The sequence below is a fragment of the Cryptomeria japonica genome, chromosome 6, assembly GCF_030272615.1.
Source record: "Cryptomeria japonica chromosome 6, Sugi_1.0, whole genome shotgun sequence".
Classification (NCBI taxonomy): Eukaryota; Viridiplantae; Streptophyta; class Pinopsida; order Cupressales; family Cupressaceae; genus Cryptomeria; species Cryptomeria japonica.
This window is the reverse complement of record NC_081410.1, coordinates 446,223,837-446,250,141: the sequence shown is the minus strand read 5'-3', so window position 1 is coordinate 446,250,141 and position 26,305 is coordinate 446,223,837. Positions and strand designations below refer to the sequence as shown.

General features: G+C 36.6%; 1 long non-coding RNA gene across 1 annotated transcript in view; it reads left to right on the top strand.

The window, feature by feature from the left end:
• Positions 1-25,843, top strand: part of LOC131037532 (uncharacterized) — a 71,578-nt gene extending 45,735 nt beyond the window's left edge. The window contains exon 2 of the long non-coding RNA XR_009358226.1: positions 25,740-25,843. This is a non-coding gene — a long non-coding RNA (uncharacterized LOC131037532). The remainder of the gene's footprint in view (positions 1-25,739) is intronic.
• Positions 25,844-26,305: the final 462 nt, after the last annotated feature.

The window sequence follows — 26,305 nt, the reverse complement described above, 5'->3', positions numbered from 1 at the left end:
AGGGTCCATTCTCAAAACATGAAAAAGGAAAATATCCTAAAATTGATGCCAATTTTAATGCTAATTATACTTATTCATCTTATGAGTACACAATGAACCATATTTTTGAAGTGGGACATCATATGTCTACCATAACCATTAAGAATAAAACCCGTAAAGATAAAGTCACTTTACAATGCACCATTTCCAAACTATGTCATTGACCAACCAATATGAACTTATCAATCAATTGGGTAATACACCAACCCTCATATTCATCCTTGAATTATTGTTCATATCACCTTCACATAAGGCTATCCTAGACAAGACTTTGCAAGAAACTCTCGTTCCTACCAATTTGAATGTGGACTAGTTTCAAGCCATGGTAGGACATTTTTCTACCCCTCATAGTCTTACATTCACCGAAGAAGATGATCCATCCTCATAACAACCACATAATGCACCACATTACATCGAGGCTTTTTTCCATAAACACCAAATGAAACCAGTCTTGATAGATGGAGGAGCAGATCTTAACTGGGATTTTTTGAAGAAGTTGTGGACTCTAGGAAAATCATAACAATTAAAGAATATGATTATGAATAATTCTCATATAAGGGAACAATCACATGGCCAATCAGAGTAGGACAAAAAGTAAGAGATGTGGTTTGCCAAGTTTTGGACCTTGATCCCACATATAATATACTTTTGGGACAACCTTGGATACATGCTATGAATCAATTCCTTCAAATTATCATCAATGCATCAAATTCCCACACAATGGAACAGAGGTTACAATTCAGGGTGATCCAAACGCTTATTTGTATTGCAACAACATGCATCCTTGACTAGAAGCAACAATACCTATTAATCATGAAGATAATTCATCTTCATCATATGTTGATCTTGAATCACTAAAAGCTTCCACTTTAAAACAAGTTGAGATCAAGGCTTAGGTCAAAGATAGAGGAATAAAAGAATACAAATTGTATCAATCTATGTACCTTAGACAACTTATGCACTCACCAAAGTCATATGGTAGACCACAATCATCACAAAAAATGTCAAAACTAACCATCAAATGGGATCTTGCCAATTTTACTAAATGGGGTGAAATAGAAGAAGGTGGTCTTTTATAAAATGTTATACAAAGATCCAGAAGAATAATCAAATCGGGACCACATCAAGATACTAGTTGAGAGCTATTGAAAAGGATTCAAATTCCTACAAAATATGGGATACAATGGTAAAGGTCCTCTTGGCTTAAAAAAACAAGGAATTGTAGAACCAATTCAACCAGAACTAGTACCAAAGAAACAATGGACCAAAGGACTCAGATACACACCCTTACAATTATGTGGTCCTAAATCTCAAGTAGTACTATAAATTGGTTCCTCAAGTTTCACTAAGGATATTACACCACCTAAATAACATTGCCACTCTACTAATTCAAATGAATGGGAATAAGGTTCAAACAAGTCATCTAGTGACTATGACCTTGAGGAAACTTTTAGAGAATCTAATGAGCCTACATCAGAAGAAACATTTTGAGAGACATTCAGATTTGGCCAATTATCATTAGATCCAACACCCCAAGCAAAAAATTCTAGTGGTGAAACATGAATATTTTTTGGGGGGGATCATGAACCCTCTACATCTTGAGGCTCTAGGTATAAACTGTGAAAGGTGCATCGATCCAACTGAATTCATAATTAAAATTGAGTAGGAGAGTACCAGTCATTACCTTGATGACATCATTGATATATACAAAGACTCATTCAACTTTACCCTTACCCCTTTTTACTTTGATAATTTTGATGGCCTTTCACTCATTCGCCCTCAACTTATAAAATAGGACCAACAAGGGCCTCCACAACTTGATACCTTTCAAAATGATAAGGAATTCATATACTATCTTGGCATAAGAGATGATCTTCCTATCGGGGACCATAGAGCAGGTTTCACTATTTAACTCAACAACATGGCCTACTTTGGAGAGGGTGCCAAACTTTCTCGTCCTGAAAATATAAAAACAAAAATAAATGAAGGGTCTTCTAGTTAAAACCGCTTTGTGGTGATTTTAGACTAAGAAAATGTAAAAAGAAAGGACATATATGATGGTAAAAACCTCCTTGAGGTGCTAGAGGATGGAAGGTTTGACACTCTCCCCATAGCAGCATATCATGAGAGATCACTTGTATTGATAGAAGAGACAATACAAACAAATCTTGGGACAAAAAAAGAACAACATAACATTTACCTTCAAACATTGTTGATAGAACAAGAGAGGCCCAGGTTTATTAAGTTTTTAAAGGAATGAAAAATCAATTTTTCAAGATCATACATTGATATGTTTGGATAAGATCTTGATCTTGTTATGTATCATTTAACAATGACACCGCGTGTAAAATCAGTCAAATAAAAGTTGTGAAAGATGGATCCGCATGTGGCACTTTTATTCAATGTAGAACTTGAGAAGTTGTTGGATGTTGGCTTCATCATACCTATCAATGATCTTGAATGGATCTCCAATCTCATACCTAAAGCTAAACTAGATGCCATATCAAAATATGCACAAATTTCAGAGACATCAACAAGGCTTGTCCTAAGGATGAGTTTCCCTTGCCTAAAATAGATTTAATTGTTGATCTCACAATTAGGCATGAAATGTTATCACTAATGGATGGATTATTCGGTTATAATCAAATAAAGATCACAACTAAGGACCAACACAAGGATGTTTTCAAATGTTCATGGGGAACATTTTGTCGGAATGTCATGCCTTTTGGACTCAAGAATGTAGGTGCTACTTATCAGAGAGATATGACCAGAATCTTCCATGATATAATGCATGTTTTGATGGAAGACTATGTACATAAACTCTTGGGAAATTCAATCACAAGAGAAGACCATTTTAATGTTCTAGAAAAAATATTCGATTGATTGAAGAAATACAAAGTAAGATTAAATCCCAAGAAATGTGTCTTCAGGGTAACCTCTGGGAAATGCCTAGGATACATAGTGTCATAATGAGATATTGAAGTGGATCTTGCAAAAATTCAAAGCAATCTTAGAGATGCCACCTCCAAGGAACATGAGTCAATTGAGATCATTACAAGGGAAATTTTAGTCAATCTATAGATTCATTGCTCAACTTGTAGATAAGTGTCATCCATTTACATATTTCCTATGTAAGAATATCAAACATAGATGGGATGATAAGTGCCAACAAGCATTTCAGTTTCTCAAAGGTTATCTCATGAGTCCACCAGTTCTTATGCCACCAATTCAAGGAAAGCCCTCACCACTCTACAATATTGGCAACAACAACAACACTAGGGGCACACTTGGCACAAAAAGACCATGAAGGAAAGGAATGAGCCATCTATTACATCAATAGAACATTAGTTGGTTGTGACCTTAATTATACTCCTATTGAGCATGCATGTCTTGTTGTAGTTTTTTCTTTGCAAAAACTACAACATTATATGCTCAATCATTAGATAAATATTGTAGCAAGAATTGACCCAAGAAGTACCTACTCAATAAAGAACCTCTCACAGGAAGATTGGCTAAATGGGTGATAATCTTAAGTGAATTTGATATCGAGTATATTGACATAAATGATATAAAAGGACAAGTCATTGCAAAACAACTAGCAAATGCCCTAATGATAGTGATTCTCCTTTAAATTTAGAATTTGCAAATGAATTCATCCTAACAATGACACAATCAAAGTTATGGCAACTTTATTTTGATGGATCTTTCACACAACATAGTGCAAGTGAATACATGCTTTTCATAATACCACAAGGAGGTTTCATCTCAAAGTCATGCCGATTATCTTTTCCTTGCAACAACAACATAGCAAAATACAAGGCACACACTAAAAGTCTAAGGGTTGCAATACAATGAAAAAGCTAGGAGCTTCATGCTTTTGGTGATTCCCAACTTGTAATTTCACAATCAAATAACGATTTTCAAACTAAGGATGAAAAAAAATTGCCTTATAAGAAGATGGTGGATGACGTTAAGAAATACATTGCAGAGATAATCTTTGACTAGATTCGGAGAGAAAACAACTAAGCTGCATGTGTCATGGCTACAATCACTTCTTTGATCAACATGCTACAAAATATGACCTGTTGTGAGTTCTTGGTGGATAATCTCTTGGTCCTCGCATATGAGATCCCTCCATCTAATATTATATATATTATTTATCCCGATTCCCCTTGGTACGACGACATATTTTCTTACGATAGCCTTCCACCCAACCTTTCTAACAATCAAGATTGTTCTTTCATTCACCAATCCTCTGGATATGTCATCATTACTGACACCCTTTATCGTCGAGGTCTCAATGGTACTCTCTTTAAATTTTTAGAAAGTGAGGAAGTTAAAACCACATTGTGAGAGGTTCATGAAGGTATATGTGGGGATCACTAAAGTGGTCCAACTTTAGCCAAGAAACTAATGAGGACTGGCTACTATTGGCCTACAATGGGAAAAAAAATGGCTATCAGTTTGTCAAGAAATGTAAGAAATGTTAGATTCATAGAGACTTGAAACATGCACTAGCACGGGAACTTCAACCAATCACTACACCATGGCCCTTTTGTGAATGGGGACTCTACTTGGTGGATAAGATTCGCCCGCCATCATCCAATGGCCATAAGTTTATAATAAATTCCACTGAGTACTACACAAAGTGGATTGAAGTTCTTCCCCTAACACAAATTACTGATAAACTAATCACCATATTCATACTTAATTACATCATATGTCGATATGGTGTTCCCCTTTCCATCATCACAGATAATAGGCGTAATTTTAAGAATTGGGATGTTCATGAGCATTGTGATAAGTTCCTTATTGGACATCATTTATCCACTCCCTATTATCCCCAAGACAATGGTCAAGCTAAGGAATCTAATAAAACTATCCCTAAAATTCTCAAAAAGATAATCAGTGGCATTGGTTGTGATTAGCACATAAAATTTAATCCATCTTTATGGGCCCATCGCACAAGTGTCTGAACCCCCACTAGAGCTACACCTTACTCATTTGTCTATGATGTCAAAGCTATCTTGCCCATTGAGGTCGAGTTACCATCCTTATGGGTCTCCTTGCATGATCTTATTACTGATGAGGATTATAGAGTCTCCTGATTATAGGATCTTGAATTATTAGATGAGCAAATACAAAATGCTTTCAATCATCTCAATGTTGGGAAATAAGGTGTTTTACACCTTGCATAATAATGTGATAATTATAATATTTATTTATTATGTGATGTTGCACATGGACATGTATTATGTAGAGATTCCTTTGGAATATTCTCGGGGCAACTGTGATATTGTATTGTAACATTAATATTATATTATGATTATTTAATATTGGGAAAATATATTTAAAAAGAGAAATCTTAGTACCCAATATTAAATGTGAGGTTAAGGGTCAGTTGTGAGCACATGGTTTTGTGGCACATGGTTTCACTTTACCACTAGTTTTTGTGTGAGTTTTTGTCTATAAAAGCAAGCACATGTTTAGTGGTTAAGGTTGGTTGGTGGTTTTGGGATATCATTGTATTGAGTCCTTTGGAGGATTGCATTTGTGGAGCATGGCATGGGATGTGTGGATTCATGCTTAGACACATGGGAATGCATTAGAGGGCTTGATGGCTCAAAGGTATTCATTGTAACTCCATATTGCTTTATGGTTGAATAATATGATGGAGTATGGATGCTTTTGAAGTATGGGTTTTTCCCTCGTGAGGGTTTTCCCAATGTGTATATTGTGTTATCACGTGTCTTGTCTATTTGATCTTTGCATTATGGTGATTTTGTAAGCTTGTATGCATGCTTTTTTCTCATGTGTTATGTAGGAAGTGGATTATTAGAATGTGGATTTAAATCATTTCCTAACGTTGGTATTAGAGCTTTCATGGTTGATTTGGAGTTATAACCCTAGTTTGAGTGGAAGAGGTACAAAGTGGAAGCCCCGACTAAGCATGAAAGGATTGGGATATTAGGTGTGGAACACACTTGAGGGTTGTTTTATTGCAGACCTGAGGGCTTCAAGTTCACTATTGTGATGGGTTGTTGGAAAATTTGGGATTTGGAAAATATTTGGTCAAAAGGGTTTCCTTTGGATATGCATTCAAATGAGGGTTTTTTGGGGGAGTTTGTAGAAATGTACTCCTGGGAAAAAATGAACCTCACCATTGGATCTAGGTTGGCTGAGAAATGAAAATTGGTAAAAAAAAATTGCCCTATTTATGTCACAATTGAAAAAAAGGCAATTTTTTTTAATAACACGACCTTGATGACCATCAAATTTAGTCTAGCACAATTTGCAGAATAAAAAAATATTTATTCCTCATCAAAAATTATTTACCTACAAATAAATTTAAAAAAAAAAATACTTTGTTCTCGGGGAGGCGGATTTTGTTTTTAAAAGCATAAAAAATATATATAAATAATTTTATTTATTTTTTTATTTTTTATTTTTTTTTGGGGGGGGGGGGGGTCACGAGACCCCATCCTCGTACCCCCTACACAGTTTGTGACAACAAAGCACTCTTGTCGTAGTACTGCGCTAGTGTACTGATGTCGCCAGTACTATGGTAGTAGTATGTCCTAGTTGGGGGATACCAGACCTTGTCCACTGATGTTGGGACCCCAATCAATAGGCCCTGCTACCTCCTCCACCTAGCCCTTGGGGCTTAAAACAAAATAACTAGCATTTAAAAAGTTTTTAATTGTCGATTTTGAGAAAATAAAAATAAAAATTGTTAATCGGATTTTATAAGAGGGGCGGATCCACCAACCCCACCTTAAATTTGCTATCTTTATTTTTGTTATTTTTGAAATTTAAAGATTAAATCTGATTGGATAAACAAAATTAAAATCAACAAATGGTGCTTCATATAGCCTAATAGGCTGATTTTATTCAATGCAGCATAACTTTCACATACAACCCGAGATAAGGGCAAATAGGGGACTGATTACAACATTAGCAGAGTGGTGGCACTCGAAGGTTAACTCAGTTCATCTATCGACGTGGGAGGTGACAATTACATTAGATTATGTGTGTCACATCTTGAGGATCTTTATTCATGGAGTGTTAGCAGTGTATGAGCCAGCTACAAGGAGAGAGGTTTTGGGTTGGCTATTCAAGGTGGACGAGGATGAGCTATGCATTGTGGATTATGAGATTAGATGGAAGACTGTGGTGACTCGACATCTTAGGTTTGTGACAGTGATCATCGTGTTTGTAGTAGGTTTGGTTGCACCAAGAAAGAGAGGACATGGACTTGCTATTGGATGGGGATGAGTGTTACAACGTATGGTGTCAGGGGGGATGGTATTTTCTTGGGGACCATGCATGTTAGGAATGATATACTTTCATCTACATCAGATAGTATACAAAGATAATTTTGACACTCAATTGTGGGATGACACTACTATAGGTGTGGGCATTTGAGCACATTGCGATATGTTGGCCTATACCACAAAGACAATTACGACCAGGATTACCATATGCATATTGCTATTATGGGGCCTTATTGTGAGGACCAATTAGATTCACTCTACACTGGAGACATTAGTTAGACTGCTTGAGATATTTTTCTTGGAGACCATACAAGGATTGTGAGGGTTAGTCAGATGATGATGAGCATCTTCCTTATTACAAACATGAGAGGTACTTGATAGGGAAAATGATGATGAGACAAAGGGTCTTTGAGGTGTAGCTACCAGAGAGAGTGTGAAGGCAGTTTGGGGAGAGACAAGAATCCCTATAGGTATGGCTTACCATGCATGGTTGGTGCAATACAGAGAGGGAGAATTGTCAAAACAAGATTAAAACCCTAGTTGCCTTGCTAACCAGGTCACCGTGTGCAAACGGTTAAACTTCTTCTTCGCATAAAATTCGAAACTCAAATCATCAGTAACTGGAAGGTAATTCAATGCTCAACCATACATATAACTTGACCAACCAATTTGAAATCATATAATGACATGTAATTACAAAAAATATATTAATTGCAGAAAAAATGAAAAGAACTACCAATACAATGCCAGTGATTTCAAAACTTTCAAACTATGTTACAGAATCATATTCAAATTCAAATTTTCATATTTTACCCTTCAGAATTGGTTTTACCAATGTTTCTATACAATTTATACCAAGTTTGTGTTTTCCCGCCATGGTTGTTGGACTGCATGACTATTTGACTTCCACATTTGAAAAATCAAATTTGAACATGTACATCGAGATAACAATCCCGAACTGATAAGACCTTATCGGACATCAACATTGGGATAGTAATGTCGAAATAAATTATGTAGTCACCCATCGGAATAGCTACTATTGGCGAAATAACCTTTTTGTGCAACTCCGATCAATGACCCCATGTCACCATAGCTATACCAAACAAAGCAATTAAATGACTATCAGGATAACCTTCCACAGTCAGTTAAACCATATTTACAAATCCGGATAGATGAAACTATCCTGATGACCCTTTTATCGGGATAACTATCCCGATGAAAAAAATGACACTTCTTTTACAACAATGACACTTCATCAAAATAACTATCTCGATGACAACATTGATAGTTTTTACAACAATGACACTTTATCGGTATAACTTATCCTGATGACAACACTGACAGATTTTTACAGACTTACAAAATATGATTCCAACTCTGACATACAGACCCAAAAACATGAAATGACATTACAAGCGGTCTCCATAGACCTTATTGAACTAGAATAACATGACCCCAAACTCCTAAGACTCAAACATCTAATTAACATGATGACTAGATACTAGGTGCTCCTGCACCCACGATCCAAGAGAGAGATAGGAGATTGGGGTCCAGCTATCATGTTGTATTTAGCCTACTCAAAGTTCAAGTACTTGTATCCTAGGCAGTGGGGTGTAGGTGTGGATGTGATAGATGCATGTACCATAGAGGCATATGATAGATGGTTTTTCGAGCATAGACCTATTCCTTTGACAAATCCAGATATTCATATTCTGAGGGTTCTATTATGAGGTCATCGTCAAAGGAGAAGGGTCGTAGAGTCGACATGAAGGGGGGAGAAGAGCCATGAGATGATGATGACTATGACAATGAGGATTATGAGGAGGAGGATGAAGAGGATGAGGATGTGGATGAGTTAGATGAGTAGGGAGATGAGCAGTATGATGACCTGCTAGCAGTATATGATGATCCCATGCATGATGTAGCAATAGGGGATGATGTATAGCACATCCTAGATGATAGAGTTGTGAGAGGAGATGTTAGATATTAAAGGGACCACATTGCTAGATTAGAGAGACATGTAGCATATCTTTAGCAGGACATGGCATCTTGGGATGTTGAAGGGGCATCTATGATAGCAGACATGGAGAGTGTGACATCGGAGAGGGATTAGGTAAGTGCCAAGAGAGAAACACTATTGGTAGAACAAGATATGCACAGGGTAGAGAGGGATCGATGGGCAACATATTAAGCTTCATTGATAGCTTCTTGAGACACAACAGTGGCCAAGACATAGACATTAGACGAGTAAGTCTAGGAGTTCATTGATGGGGTACAAGATATGACTATGCATGAGGCCTTTGATTGGATGAGGGATTATTTGTTGGTAATAGAAACTAAAGGTATGTTGTGATGTTGTCATTTATGGAAAATCATATCAGAATTGGCATCCACACTTCATGATTTCATCATTCTAGAAGATTGAGTAAAGATTGCTTGAGTCTGGTAAGGTCTTGTAAGATAAATAGGGCATCTGACAGAGTGTACAATATTTTGGTTGGCAGATTATTTGGTTGAGTATTTTGCTTTGCAGATTTGGGAGATGTGCAATTTACCTTATTCTAGGTTTATATCCTCCAATTATAATTCTTGTGTAAGTGAGAAGATCTGGTAATCATACTTTGGTTAGAACAGTGGTTATCAGTGGTAATGTGTGGATCTTGCGGATCGATTTTTGCATGTTCTAGGTTGATGAGCCAACTGGAGGGAAGCATGTGGAAATTTTGTTTTGGTCCGCTTAATTATTTTTGGATCAAATTGAAGTCGACTTGTGTACATGTTTCATCTTTTGTGACGTGTTCTTGAAGTCGGCCTAGTGGCGACCTAAATTGGTGAAGTGGATATATAAGATAGGTTTATGTGATCATTTTGGTATTTGATAATTGTGTTGGATATGTGTATGGGTGATTGTGTACAGTTTCCCATGCGCAAGGTGAAGATTTGTGCTGCGATATATTGCAGAATATCAGAACAGAGCAATATTGTAGAACAAAGTAATAATATGTTTTGTACTTAACCGAAACTATATCTAGGTATTTGTTGATGCTACTTCAGAGTTCAAAACTTCATTATAATCTCTTACAAACATTTGTAAGGAAGTGAACCTTTCAGATTGTAGCCCTTTCTTGTAATTTGAGCAGTGAGCTCTAGGCAGTGCACCTAAATGCATGTGCATTCCCCTTATGTAATATTTCTATACTTTTAGCAAAGTATATTAATATTGTGGGTTAGAATCCCAACATGGTTTTTCCCTTAACCAGGTTTTCACGTAAAAATCTTGGTGTTATGGTGTTGTTGATCCTTGTTGTGTGTTTTTGCACTTTAATTTCTTTCATATGCATTAAGTGGTTTAATGAACAGATTCTCCAAGTTAAAAATTGCACAACACTGATTTAGCCCCCCTCTCAATGTTCCTTGATTCCAACATTATTGTGAGGAGATCCATTATTGGAGGTTCCTATATGAGGGGGTCGTACCATCAGATCAGAGACCATCATCCTTTGTAGTGGTTTAGAGCCATAGTAGATAACACAACACAACTCATTCTTGAAGGATATAAAGCATCACGAGAATGTTAGGATCGACTAGACATATAGGACAGGGGATAGGAGAAGATTCATCCTTAGGACAACGACGAAAGCATGAGGATCGAGGGAGAAATATATGATATTGTTAGTTAGAAACTTGATGTTAATCTATTGTAGACACTTTTTCATGTTATATCAAGCCTACGAGCTCATTTTTGAGACAAATACCAAGACTATGTACTCTGATACATTTTGCTGATATATATAATATATGTAGATTCTATATGTAGTGTGATTGTAATGATTGTTGGATGCATGTTTATTTTTATATGATGTTGGATGCATTACGATTTTATGTGGGAATATCACTAACAGAAAATGAAATGATGAGTGAGTGATTTATGATGTGTGTGCGTACTAACATGTTGTGGATGCAAGATGCATGTGCATGTGCATTTTTTTTGGGTACGAAAGTACAAGATTGGAGAGACTGAAATGGACTAATAGAAGAAAAGGTTAGTGAAAAGGAGATTAGACAAAGAAAAAAGGTATGAAAAATGATAAAGGGAACCTTTTCTTTCTTTTGCGCACCTTCAATAGAGAGCTTTAATTTAATATGGCAAAAATGGATGCATCGCATTGTAACATATATGTGGTCAGAGCAATAATGCTATCCTTTTGCAAATGGGACATATATTAATTATAGACAAGGAATGCGTCCATGGTGTGTTCTGAAAAATTGGTTTGTATGTCCAAGGTCGAGGTATGTGCAATAGTCATAAAGTGACAGATTCAACACAGACACCCAAGACATACATTTTTTAGAACATCATGAACAACATCCCACAAACAGAAGGCAATAACAAGAAATGTCATGAACCATCCTAGCCACTCTCATCACTTGGTGATATCCTTGAGTAGCATAGGAACATGAGAAAAGATAAATTAAGAAAAGATAAGACTCACTAGACCAAGTGAGCCAACAACCATTATGATCTTGTTGTCAAAGTTGATAGTTTGTGTTTATGTTTGATAGGACGATCATGATGTCTGGTTTCATGAATGAAATACCTTGTATAAGACAGACATATTCTGGTTTTGAGTATACTACACTCTATATAAGATAAATGATAGTCAGACAAAGGATGAGTTGGTAGATTTATTGATCGATAGATGTGACAAGTTGATATGTCTGACATGTTGATTTGAATGATAGTTTGTATTTTGATACGTGATTTGATAAGTGTAGTATTACGAGTTTTCTATTTGTGTTTGTTCAAATATCTATCTATTGTAAAAGGACAAATTTATTGATGAAATAAAATGATGATTGTTTTTGGATTTTTTGGTTGTTTTCTAATTTTTAGGGTTTTGATTGTTTTTCGATGTTTTTGGAGATTTCCTCCAGATCAATTTTTTGAATGTTTTCTATTTTTTTGGAGAAGCATTAGCTATGGTCTGCACTGCAAAAATATAGACATTACTTGTTATCCACACCATTCACATTCTTTACTAATCATGAGCTATTGAATTATTTATTGAATAAACTGGTCACAGATGGCTGCATATGCAAATGGTTATTATTTTAGGAGTTTGATTTCAAGATCATGGTGAAACTAGGAACAAGAAATGAAGGTTTGGATTACTGGTCCAAAATATAAATCTAGGAAGAATCGAAGGCCTAAGGAGAGGATCTACATGGCACACATTTGTTTCACATCAAGATGGTAGCAAAGGAGCTAGAATACATTGATATATTGCTACAACAAGAGAATTTTCCCAAGAATATTTTGCAATAGGATCATAAATCATTAGTGTAGAGTGTGGCACCATACACATTGGTTGGAGGAGATCAATACCATTTGGGGAGAGATGATATCTTAAGGGGGGTAGTATACAAACATGAAAGACAATCAATTCTAAAGGAAGCTCATGAACTAATAGCAAGAGGGCACGATGAGAGAGAACTATAACTAAAAGAGTACAAATTGCTAGATATTGGCAAATGTCACAACCTTTGGCAAGTTTTTTGAATGTCTTCACTCTTGGGGCTTGGTCATGTCATGCCTTCTGTCTCTACTGCTCTAACTAATGGGCATACATTGCAATATGTCTAAATTCATCCACTTTTCACGATGGCCCCATCCTTTGTGCCAAAGACTAATCATCATCCAAATGCAAAGTGAGCACAATATGCACATTAGGTATAATGATGTTCATTAGAACTATTGCATCTAGGCCATACACCAACTAAAATGGGGTGAAGTGACTAATCATTTCGTATGCAACGTGGTAGGCCCAAAGTACTGTAGGCACTTTTGCATCCCAATCTATTTTGTTTCTATCACACATATTAGTTAGCGATTTGCCAATTATATTATTTAGTGCTTCACTTGCCCCATTAGCTTGCAGATGATATGGTGACCATCAAAAATGTGAATTATATGCTAGTATTTGTCTTAGTGGCATCTCATCTCTCATGGTAAGTCTTTGGAAGATGTCATAGCCATTATGAAAATGTTCAAAATGTATTCACTCTTAGATGAGATTAAAACTATATCTAGAAGTATAGAATGTCAAAGCCATAGTGAAAATGTGCCACTCTTGGATGAGAATACAACTATAGGTAGGAGTATGTTAAAGGTTGTGATATTTTCCAAAGAGCAAGAAGACCTACCATAAGAGATGAGATGCCACTAAGACTAGTACTAGCACAAAATCTATTTGAGAAATGGGCTATATACTTCACTGGGCCAATTGATCCATCGTCAAGTCATTCAAAAGCATTATTCATCATCACCTGAATAAAGTATCTAACAAAATGGGAGAGGTAGAACCAACAAAGACTGCTACAAGGTTGTTGTATGAGAATATAATCACAAGGTATGGATGTCCTTTAAGTATTTTAAATGATCAACAGAAGCACTTTGTCAATAATATGATCAAGGAACTACTTTAGAATTGTATGATGATTCATAATAAGAGTTCAACATACCATCTACAAGATAATGGGGCAAGTGAAACACTAAAGAGGATAATTGGCAAAGCATTAACTAAGAGTGTGATAGAAACATAATGGTCTGGGATGTAAAAGTACTTATGGTACTTTGGACCTACTAGATTGCATATAAGAGGACTAGTAAGTTCACCCATTTCATTTGGTATATAGCAATGGATGCAACAATTCTGATGAACTTCATTATACCTAATATGCATATCGCACTCACTTTGATTGGAGGATGATTAGTGTTTGGCATAAAGGAAGGAGTAATTGTGTGAATTGGATGAATAAACAAATTGTAATGTATGACCATCAATTAAAATGATAGAGATAGAACACATGGCATGATCAAAATCTAAGAGTGAAGACATTTAAAATATGGAACTTGGTATTGATGTATGAAAGCAAGTTCAAAAGCAAGGGAAGTTGAAGGCGTGATGGATAGGACCATACTAAATTCATGAGATTAATGAATCTGAAGTGATAAGGATGAGATAGTTGCATAGAGACCTAATATGGAGAGACATTAATGTTGCATGTCTCAAGCACTACCATTTGCTGCCACCCAAAAAGTAAGTCAGAAAGAAAATCAAATCTTGTATATTATGCACTACAATAGATTAGGAATCCAAAAAGAAAAATCCAAAAAAAAATATAAACCACAAAAATAAAAAATAAAAACACGTAGGGTTTAACGATTAGAACTAACCTGCCAACGAACACTATATTTTAAAATAGTTGCCTATCTTTTGTCTATTTAACCACTCATCTAGACTCATTTTCATCCACTTATTCTAAAATTCACTTTACATTCCATGTTATTTCATGAGCTCGGAGTCCTCAAAAGCATTATCAAGTCCTCACAAGCCCTAGAACACCCTAGCTACTATCCCCAACTTGTAAACCCCTCTGCCCACTGCAATTTCACCAAGGCCACTAGTCATCAACATTGCCAACAAGCCCTAACATATTTATCAAAAATACCCATACAAAGCCATGTTCATATACAAATAATGTGCATTATCATATATCCCCATCAATGTACACATTGGCGAAGGTAATTCTTGAAGAAAGTGTGAAAGAGGGGGGCCTAGATTAGCCCAATGTGACAAAAATTATGGGTATAAATTATAGAGACATGCAAAAGACATATTCTAGGATGGAAAGTGGATTCTCCTTCTTGGATTTCTCTAAATACCTAGACAGAGCGGATAGATAGAGATCTGGTAGCACTGGCTCCCCTCCACGATACTCACTTCTTGGGAATACCAGGATCTCTTACCCCGAAGATCCGAAGATCTTATGAATCGAGGGACATTTATCTTTACTTTGAATGGTATGAATTGGTGGCTTCGAAGGTTCTACCTCTTGTGCCAACAAGAAAATAGGATTTTGGCGACTAAAACAAGGTGTCTAGTAAGTTTTTGAGGGATCCCAGTCCAACATTGGATTCTCAAAGCAAGACACTTAAGGCTTTAATTGAGCTTATGGGTGTAGAGAAGGCCTCCACATAGCTAAAATCACTTAACACTCCAACCACCTGACCAGTGTATTTATATTGCGACTCGAAAAACGTTGCTCAAGATCCTATTGTAGGAGACGATATCCATGATGTACCTCATTTTTGAAACACTCCCTCGGGGTGATGAGGCCCCCAAGAGGTGATTCTCTACTCAAAAAAAAGAAAATTCACATGTTGTTAATCACTTTTCTCTTACACCCAAGGTCTACTTTTCTCTTGCAAAAAGTGATTAGCAGTTGTGATTTTTAGTCTTGTACACACAAGGGACTGCAAAACATAGCAAAGTTAGCAAAAAAAAATCAAATAAAAATACTTACAGCGCAGATGCCAAAGTGCAGGTGTAGACGTTGATTGCGGTCCTACGGAGAAGAGTGTTAGCTAGCAAATTCAAAATTTAAATTTTGAAAAGTGGGAAATAGACCTATGCGAGGACACCGATCTAGGCATGCAGAGACACCGATTCAAGTTCTATAGAAAAATGATTAGTTCAAAATTTTAAATTTTAAAGGCAAAGACATGCTAGGAAAATAGAAAGGTAGAGACACCAATGTCTATGTAGGTGATGAGGCACAACCCACCAAAAAGATTAGTCCAAAACATCAAAAAATACTATGCTCAAGACAAAAATCGAAAAGCTAGGTTGCTTAAAATGAACACTAAACAACTCTAGATGCTATTTTCTTGTATTTTTTTTCTTAAAACTTAATGTGTGTATTTATTATTATTATTATTATTATTATTATTATTATTGAGTGTTTTGTAATTAAAAACGCAGAAAACAGAGGAAACGAAGGTATCAATTGGCCTTTGCATAGACACTGAAATAGTGGCGGAAATGCTGATATGCGAGTGGAGACATGGATCTGTAGATTCTTATACAAAAAAGGTTAGGCAAGAAAAAAATTTGAATGGAGAGGTTGATGTGCATCTATGGAGATGTCGAAGCAAAAGCGGAGATGCCGAAGCACAGTTAGAGGCATCGATCTACAACTTGCGAAAAACTTGCTAGAAAAAAACACAAAAAAACCTAAAATCTAAGGGACATGGGATCCCACCGGACGTGCCAAGATGAAGATGGTAAAAATCTAGACTAAGGGTTAGTTGCATAAATCACAAATAAAACACCAAAATGCATTCAAAAGATACACAAATAACCTTTATACCTAGATTCTCACATTTTCCTTCGATTGAGCTTGAAGTGGAAAATGCTCTTGATGTCCACTTGATTTTCTCCTTGAGAGGGGATAGATGTGGATTTCTCTCCACTACACAACAAGGTATGATAAGGAGTATAAGCTAAATATGATGGATGATGGTTAGGCTATGACTTGAGATTTTGGCATAACAAGGGTGCAACGAATGTATTTGGAACTCAATGGAGAAGCATAACAATACTCAAATGATGAATGATTTATAAGGAGAGGAGATGCGAATTTATAGATTGGAGGAGACCAAAATGGAGGGCTAGGATTGAAAGAAGGTGGAGGAAGACTAAGAGGATAAGGTGTGAGATCCAAGAGATATGTCATAAAGACATTTCTTATCTCCACACCCCACAAGTACATAGGGAAGAGTTCCCCAAGTACATTGGGAAGATATAAAAGGGATATAAAATTCCTTGAGGGAAGGGAGGAGGAATTAAAAATTCATTAGGAAGAGGAGGGCATAAGAATGCGCAAGGATTTGACATTCGTTAGAAGAGACAAAGTTGGTGCATTTAAGGTTTGGAGGGTGAGGGAAAAAATTCATTTATGGCAAAGAGTCGACCCATCCCTAATCAAGGTGATTAGGAATGTGCAAGTGATTAAGGATAATGGTTAGGTAAGTTAATGGAAGATTAGAATGCAAGTGGGAAAGTTAGGAGGATGTGACATGATGAGAGATAATGTGTGGAGGAATATAAAATTGAGGAAAATGATAAGCATGATTAAAAGGTGATTAATTAGGCTAGATAATAGGATTAGAAAAGGGTGATTTGTAGGAATCACATGATTAGCTTAGTTAATTGAAATTAATTAACTAATAAAGATTTAGAAGAAATAATGATTGAAATGACTTTAGAAGGATGGAAAAATAATTAATTTTGATAAATTAATTATAAGACTACAGTGATAAGATTAATTAAATTTGATTTAGTACGTTAATATTAACGAGGGGATCAATATAATTAAATTAATTAATTATGTGGAAAAGCTTAAATTAATCAAATATTAGTTTAATTAATTTTAAATTTCTACAATTTAAATTTATATTTTATGTTGAATTCTATATATCAATATTAATATAAAAAAAAAAACTAACTTTAATTTTTTTTATCAAACTCAAAAAATTATATAAAAGAATGAAGTCCTTTTTTTTTTAATTTCTAATTGTGCTTTCAACGTGTAAAACTTATTAAGAAATAAATTGAAAGATCCCTAACCAAAATCTTAGATTTTGGTGATTGTTTCAAAATTTAATCTTTGACCAGCGATAAGGATGATTGGTTTTTGTTTGGTTTTTGAATTGATGATCAGACAGGAGATCTGAAGCTGATTCCAAAAACTTGCCAGGAGACTTCACTGAACAAGAGCAATTTTCCTCACGGTTTTGCTCATAACTCTCTCTAGTAGCATCACAAACCTAAAAGGATGAGTCCCATCTCTATTCCCAATGCTGATAATCAAAATTGTACAAAAAACCCATGTTAAACCTTTCAATTTATTTTTTCTAAGCTTCAGGCAATTGTGAATGGTACGGTTGGCTTAGGGAGTTATACGACAAGCATTTATTGCAAATGGTTTGCTTCAAACTCTGTCCAAACTGCCCATATCTGATCCTCAACCTCTGGAATTACAAACAATATCGAATTTATTGCAGATCAGCCCCAAATGGTGCAAGTGCTGCCCAAAATAGTTCTCGTGGTGAAGAGGGGAGTGTGGGTTTTTGTCCACACAACCTGTATTTGAAGGGGTTACGTCCTCCAAATGCTACTCAAGCAGAAACCATGTTATTGCAGACCATCCATGTCCAAAGAATGTCAAAAAATAAGTAACGAATGAATCCAAAATGACCCGTACAAGCCTTTTTAGCCAAATTGAACCCTAGAGGCATCTAGCAAGATTCTTTGGAATCTTCTATTCTCGAAAAAGTGGTGCCCACTTGAGGGGAATCCCATCATGACTTAATAACCACTTTTTAAGGTTTAGGAATTCACCCAGGAAGGTGTGCCATGGACTTTAAAAAAAGTCATTTATTAAGTTTTATTAGTAACTTACAAGTTACTTTATTAGATTTTTCTATTTTTAGAAAAATGACACATGTAACTTTAATATCATAAACTTACTTTATTACACCCACCAAAGTCAAAAGAAATGATTAATCTAAGTCCCCTTTGGCTAGTGAATTCATCTCCAAACACCAACTTCACCTATGGAGATAGGTGGCAAGTGAATCTGAGCTCTGAATAACACTAAAGAAGAGGGGACATTACAATCCTCCCTTCCCGGGATTGCTTGTCCTCAAGCAATTGATGATTTGGATGTTGGAGAATAACTTCTCCTTCCCAAGTGGCATCCTCTATGGCCAAATCCTTCCATCTAATAAAAAATTATCTAACCACCATGTTCCTCAATGTCCTCTCATGCCTATCCAGGATCACCGCTGGAACCTAGATCAACTTCGCTTCCTCATCCAAGGGTGGTAACACTAAAGAAGTCACTATGTGTTGTCCAATCTCCTTCTTAAGGAAAGATACATGAAAGCCGTTATGAATCCTGCACTCTGGTGGGAGCTCAATCTCATATGCCACTTCCCCAACTCTCCTCAAAACATGGTACAAACCATAGAATCAGGGCTTGAGCTTCTCTACCCCATTCATCTTCATAGAACTTTGTCGATAAGGTTGGAGGCACAAAAACACCAAGTCTCCAACCTCAAACGATCTCTCAATCCTATGGTGATCAACATATAACTTATGTTGATTTTGGGCTCGTTGGATGTTCTCCTTAAGTGATTTAAGTATGTCTTGGCTCTCCTAAAGCCAATCCTGTGCCAATGGTGCTCTACTATCTCCAAGTGCCAGATCCATGAATGTCATAACATCGTAACCATATAATGCATGAAAAGGAGACATATCAATAGACATGTGATGTGTCGTGTTGTAGTAAAACTCTCCAAAATAACCAATGAACCCATGTACGTTGTTGTCCTGACACATAGTTGTGTAAATACCCCTCATGCCACTTGTTCACAATCTCAGTTTGTCCATCAATTTGAGGGCGATAGCTAGTGCTAAGTGTCAACTTGGTGCTAGTAAGTCTAAACAACTCCTGCCAAAAATAACTCATGAACCGACTGTCACAGTCACTGACAATGGTCTTTGGAAGACCATGGAGCCTAAATACTTCTCTGAAAAACAGATCAACAACCTATGAAGTTGTGTATGCTACTACTATGGGAAAGAAATGAGCATATTTTGTCAACCTGTCCACTACTACATATATGCAATCTTTCCCTTGCACCTGGGGAAGACCCATGATGAAATCCATTGAAATACCAATCCATTTTTGCTTCAGAATGGGTAATGGTTGCAGCAGACCAGTAGGGTGTGTATTTTCAGTTTTATTTTGTTGGCAAGTAATACACTCCCTTACATGCTATAAAAATTCATCTTTGAGGCCTTTCCAAGAGAACCTCTCTCTAATTTGCCTGTAAGTCTTATCATACCCTTGTAGTAAATCACATCATCCACAACTGTGTATCGGTCATCTTGAATGATCCCATCCATAATTTCACATGAATGCTAATTTTTGGAATACTCTACTAAAAGTTGAGATTTCCAATCAGCTAAAATCTCAATCAATGAACAAAGGGTAGTAATGGATGGCTTCCTTGATAATGCATCAGTAGCTACATTATTTTTCCCCTTGACATATTCAATGTCAAAATCATATGATTAGATCTTATTGACCCATTTCTATTGTCTCTCATTAAGATTTTTTTTTCCTAGATCAATTCTAACAATGAATTTCCTCCCCACTAAATACTGTCTGGATTTTGTGAGAGCATGCATAATAGCCAACAATTCTTTATCATAGTAGAGTATAATTTCTCATTGTCTTTCAGTTTTCTACTCTCATACATAATAGGATGATGATTCTGCATAAGTACTACACCCACACCCTCTCCAAAAGCATCACATTCAAGCACAAAAGGTTGGGTGAAATCAGGAAGTGCCAACATAGGACAAGTGCTCATCACCTGCTTAAGCTTATCAAATACCTCTTGTGCTTCCTAAGTCCATCTGAAAGCCCCTTTCCAGGTAAGGTCTGTCAAAGGTGTTGCAAGATAAGAATAACCCCTTACAAATCTCCTGTAATAAGCACATAAACCAAGGAAACCACACAACTCTGAAATATTCATAAGAGGTGGCCAATCAATAATAGCTTGGATCTTTTCCTAATGGACTTTAATTCCATCAACTCTTATCACATGACCCAAGTATAAAATCTCAATGAGCCCAAATTCGCATTTGGACATCTTAGCTTAAAAGGATTGAAATTCCATAATGCTCAACACCTCATCTAAGTGCCTCAGATGTTCCTCCCATGATCTGTTGTAAATCAATATATCATCAAAGAATACCAATACAAACTTACGTAGATGCTTATTAAATATGTGGTTCATACATGACTGAAATGTAGAAGGAGCATTAGTGAGATCTAAAGGCATCACTAAGAACTCATAATGACCATAATGGCATCTGAAGGTTGTTTTGTGAATATCAGACTCCCACACCTTAATCTGGTGATACCCCGATTGAAGATCAATCTTCGAAAAATAAACTGAGCCATGAAGCTCATCCAACAACTCATCTATGCATGGAATGGGGTATCGATTCTTAATGGTTTTCTTATTAAGTGCATGCTAGTCAATACACATACGTAGGGTCCCATCCTTCTTCTTCACCAACATAACTAAAGAAGCAAAGGGACTAGAGCTCGGTCTAATGAATCCCATGTCCAGAATTTCCCTAATGGTCTTCTCAATCTCATCTCTGTAGGCCTTAGGATGGTGGAAAGGAGTGGTCATGACTGGTTTTTCTCCATCCTCTAATTCTATCACATGCTCAAAGCCTCTATCAGGTGGTACTCTAGGAGGTATATCACCAAACACCACCCCATGCTTATCTAAAATTTGTTGTATATCAATGTGATATAAATTGCCATCTTGAGATGAAGGTGCTTTAGATGAAATAAAGCACTGTGTAACCCAAAGGATATCTTTGTGCCTGATAATAGTCTCCATGCTGTAGGAGGAAACCTCCTTGGGGCCTCCATCCGATAATGCCCTCAGTATTCTCTTCTTACCATCGGCTAAGAAATCCAACTGCATTCTGCGGTGATCAATGACATATCTACCAATTCCCTATAACCACTACATACCTATAACTATATCATAATCCTCTAAGGGTAAAACATAAAATTCATCAGTCAAAGTGTAGTCCCCCATCTAGATACTAAGCGAAGTAATCCTCTTGGTACAACCCAACACTACACCATTTGCAACCTTCACACCAAATCCTGAAAAATTCCTTTGTCTATAACCCACGTCTCTCTACCATATGTTGATCAATAAAGTTATGGGTCGCTCCAGTATCTACTAAACACACTACACACTACCCCTGAATAGTTCCCTTCAATTTGAAAGTGTGGAACTTAGGATAACTGGAAAGAGTGGCCATGGTAACATTGGTCATAGCCTGTGCATCACTAGAGTCAATCTCGATCTAGGAAGACTCAATATGCTCTCCCTCATCATCTATGTCCTGTATGTGCTCATCCTCCACATCTAAGCTCACTTAAATGAGATGAGATTTGCCTTTACCAAGGCATCTGTGACCCGGTTCCCAAGGTTCCTTAAAAGTAAAACACAATTTCTTTCTCCTTAATTCATTTCTAGTCTCCTGATCAATCTTAGGAGAAGATGTGTTACCCTTCTATGGATTGAAAGGCTTCTAGAAGGGTTTGGAGTTCCTGGGAAAGTTTTTATTTTGCTGAAAAGTGGAGGATGGAGGAGTGGTGTCCAAGTCTAACGTGAGTTGAATAGCCTCATGCAAAGTCTTAGGCTTCAAAGCCTTGACTAAACCATGGTATCTCTCATGAAGTCCCTCTATGAAGAGCATAACTACCCTCCTATCAGGCATCTCCGGTACCATCATTGTTATATGCTAAAATTCATTAATATATGTATCCACATGACCCGACTGTTTCAAGAGAGCTAAATCCATGTAATAAAGTTCCACATCTTTCCTGTCAAATATGGAAATCAGCCTCTCTATGAACTCAGTGTATGAATGAATGAGAGCGTGATTTTGCATGACCAATCCATGGTGCCACCAGTCATATGTGACACCCTCCAAATGTAGGACAACAATCTAAATGGTCTCATTTTCAGCCATGGGTTTCAAGGAGAGGTATATATCTAGCTTGTGAACCCACGCTCGTGCACTAGTGGAATTGCTGCCATCAAAAGTGGATAAAATCAACTTATCTATAGCCTTCTTTAGATCATTATTCCAATGTTGTCTGGGTCCCCTATCATTTTGTCCCCTCATGGAATCATGATGCTGCATACAATATTGATGCAATAGAAATGCATCTCTAACATGTGTTGGTAGACGTGCCCACTCATCGCTAGCAACCATAATTGTGTTCTGGAAGGTGCTCCCATTTTGAGGCTCAGCCAACGATGGTGCATCTCTAGGAGTGAACCGTGGGAGCATAGGCCTATCCATTGTCCTAGTATGGGTTATGTCCCTCTGTGGTGAAATGAATGCATTACTCAGGGAAGATGGAATTCTATTGTTGCCCCTACTTCTTGCAACTGAGATTGTCCTGCTATGGCTCTTGTGCCTTCCCTATTATTTCCAAAATCCATTCTGTCAAGCGTGTATTGTAACATGTTGATTGCTTCAACAATTCTTGGTTGTGATTCAGCCAAGCTCCTCATAATCTCATCAGGATTGAGTGGAATATGTCTCTCCTATCTGGGTGGGCTCCTCTGTCCTTCAGGTATATCACCCATATTAGTCTCAAAGGGTGGTTTTGTGACAAAATTTAAATCCTCTCTAGGTTTCCTACATGTGTGTTCCATACTAGGTATAAAAGAAAACTTTGGAAACTTAATAACTAGAAAGATCACTGTTGCATACCAGGTAGTCCCATGCCTAGCTTGGAATGTGGGTTTTATTGATAATTTGCAAATTAATGGCTTCCAATGCAATTCAACCCTTCCATTAAAGTTTATTCACCATACAAATAATTATCTAAAACAAATTGATGATCAGACAGGAGATCTAAAGATGATTCCAAAACTCTCTCTGGTAGCATCACACACCTGAAAGTCTCATCTCTATTCTTAATGCTAACAATCAAAATTGTACAAAAAACCCCATGTTAAACCTTTCAATTTTTTTTTTTGAGCTCCAGGCAAGTGGGAATGGTACGGTTGGCCTAGGGAGCTGTACGACTAGCATTTATTGCAAATGGTTTGCTTCAAACTTTGTCCAAACCGCCTAGATCTGATCCTCAGCCTCTGGAATTGTAGACAATATCGAATTTACTGTAGATGAGCCCCAAATGGTGCAAGTGTTGCCCAAAATAGTTGTTGTGGTGAAGAGCAGAGTGTGGGTTTCCATCCACACAACCTGTACAAGCCTTTTTAATCAAATCAAACCCTAGATGCATCTAGCAAGATTCTTCCGAATCTTCTATTCTCCAAAAAGTGGCGTCCACCTTAGGGGAATCCCATCATGACTTAATAACCACTTTTTGAGGTTTAGGAATTCGCCTAGGAAGGTGTGCCATGGACTTTTTAAAAAAGTCATTTAACTTTTATATCAGGAAGGTTTTTCTATTTTTAGAAAAATGAGACATGTAACTTTTATATCATGAAGTTATTTTATTACACCCACCACAGTCAAAAGAAATGATTAATCTAAGTCCCCTTGGGCTAGGGAATTCATTTCCAAACATTCATGATGAGAGAGCTGTGTAAAAGTTTTTGCATCAACATTCATTGGAATTTTTAGAAAAGAAAAATGAAAAACTAAATAGTTAAATAAAAAACTAAATGAAAAACTAAATTCAACTTAACGAAAAACTAAATAGTTTAAAAAAAAAAAAAACTAAATTCCCTCCAACAGAGCCGAATGGTGAAGCACTGAGCCGGGAGGAATTTTCGGTGGCATGATCAACTCCGAATGGCAAATGTTTGGAGGAATACTGCTGATTAATTAGCGTGGAACTAATGAAGAAAGAGGGCAATTTTATTCAACTATGACAATTGTAAGCTCTGACGAGAAAATTGAAAAATCAATAGCTCAATCACGGAGAGAAAATCAGAAGAAGCCCAATAGTGTATGCTTCGATTCATAAGAAGCCCATCAAGGAGAAGCTGGTGATGAAGAGGAAGTACAGAGTGGGAGAGGCGGCCATGGGTAAAATATGGTGCAGAGATCAGGGATTCGAAAAGGCAAGGCGAACATTTAACTCTTCGGAAGCAGCCATTCTCGAACTTGGCTTGGATTTGGCTTATACCAAGTTGCCTCCACTATGAGAGGCTCTCGGGCTATTCTCAACTTCGCTAATTATTTTGTGGGCAGATCACCCAAAGAAACCCAAACAATGGAACCATTAGAATGAGATTCCGCCGTTAATGTAGAATTTACACCGTTGGAGTAAAAACTCCACCGTTGGGAAAAAGTATTGCACCGTTGGAGTAAAAACTGCACCGTTGGAAAAAGCAGTGCCGTTAAGAAAAAAGCAGTACCGTTAGGGTTTAAGGAATTCAAAATTAGGAGGAGCTATAAATAACTGCGAATAGAACTGTATCATTCATTCTCTTCCTTCTTTTATTGATGGTTTCCTTTTGTAAATGTTCCTTTTTCCTCATTCTCGGTTTGCAGAGAATTTTCCTTTTTTTCTTTCCATTGTGAATGTTCTTATCTTCTTTTACATATGTTTTGTTTCCTTTTCTGTGAATGTCTGTTTTTGTCAATGTTGTGTGCGCACCGTTGTGTCCACTCGTGTTGTTTTTCTGTACAATTTAATTTTCTGTGGTGTTATGTTAGTTTTTCTCCCCAATTATTTTGTTGTTGTCTTTTGTCTTTTTCATAGTAACAGCAAAAAAGAGGCAGAGAAGAGGATGCGACAACACAGGATGAGAAGAGTCAGAGAAGAGGAGGCGATCACACAGGTGCTATGTTAATATTGTTGTACTATTTTAGTCAGCGACTATTAGTCCAATTTCTTTAGGCATGTAAATGATCTTTAATATCATGAAGATGATGTTTCACTCTTTGATTTTGGTCATAGTGTTCTGGGCCTTTGTAGATTTCACACATAGTTTTAACTATGGAGTCTACGAAGGATCTTGTGTTTGATCTGGTATTGTTGGAAACTAAGAAAGTTTTTGTGTATTTAGTAGCACTGATCTATATTTCAGTCTCAATATTTGATGTCAAATTTGGTTGGAAGGCAATTACTATGACTTCTTCATTTTGATACTTAGAGTTGACTTGACCCTCAACTAAATATATTTCGCAATAGGTTTTCTGCATAGTCCTTCAACTAATTATATTTAAATTTCAAATGTGATGTTCATTTATATAATATATTGGTTCATTCATTGTGTATTGATACTCCTTACATTTGAACCAAATTTGCTACTTTATTATCTGCTGTCAAATTGCATGAATGATGATTATTGTCATCTAAAATTTTGATGGTAAGTTAAAGGCCCTTTGTTCTATATGCCTCTGAGTAGATAGATGTACATGCATGTGACTAGATAGAAAGTTTTGATCATTTCTTTGTCGCTACTGAGCTTTTTGAGCTCTTAAAAATAATTTTTTGAGTTTCTCATTTTGTATAATATTTCCTTCCCTTTCTAAACAGTT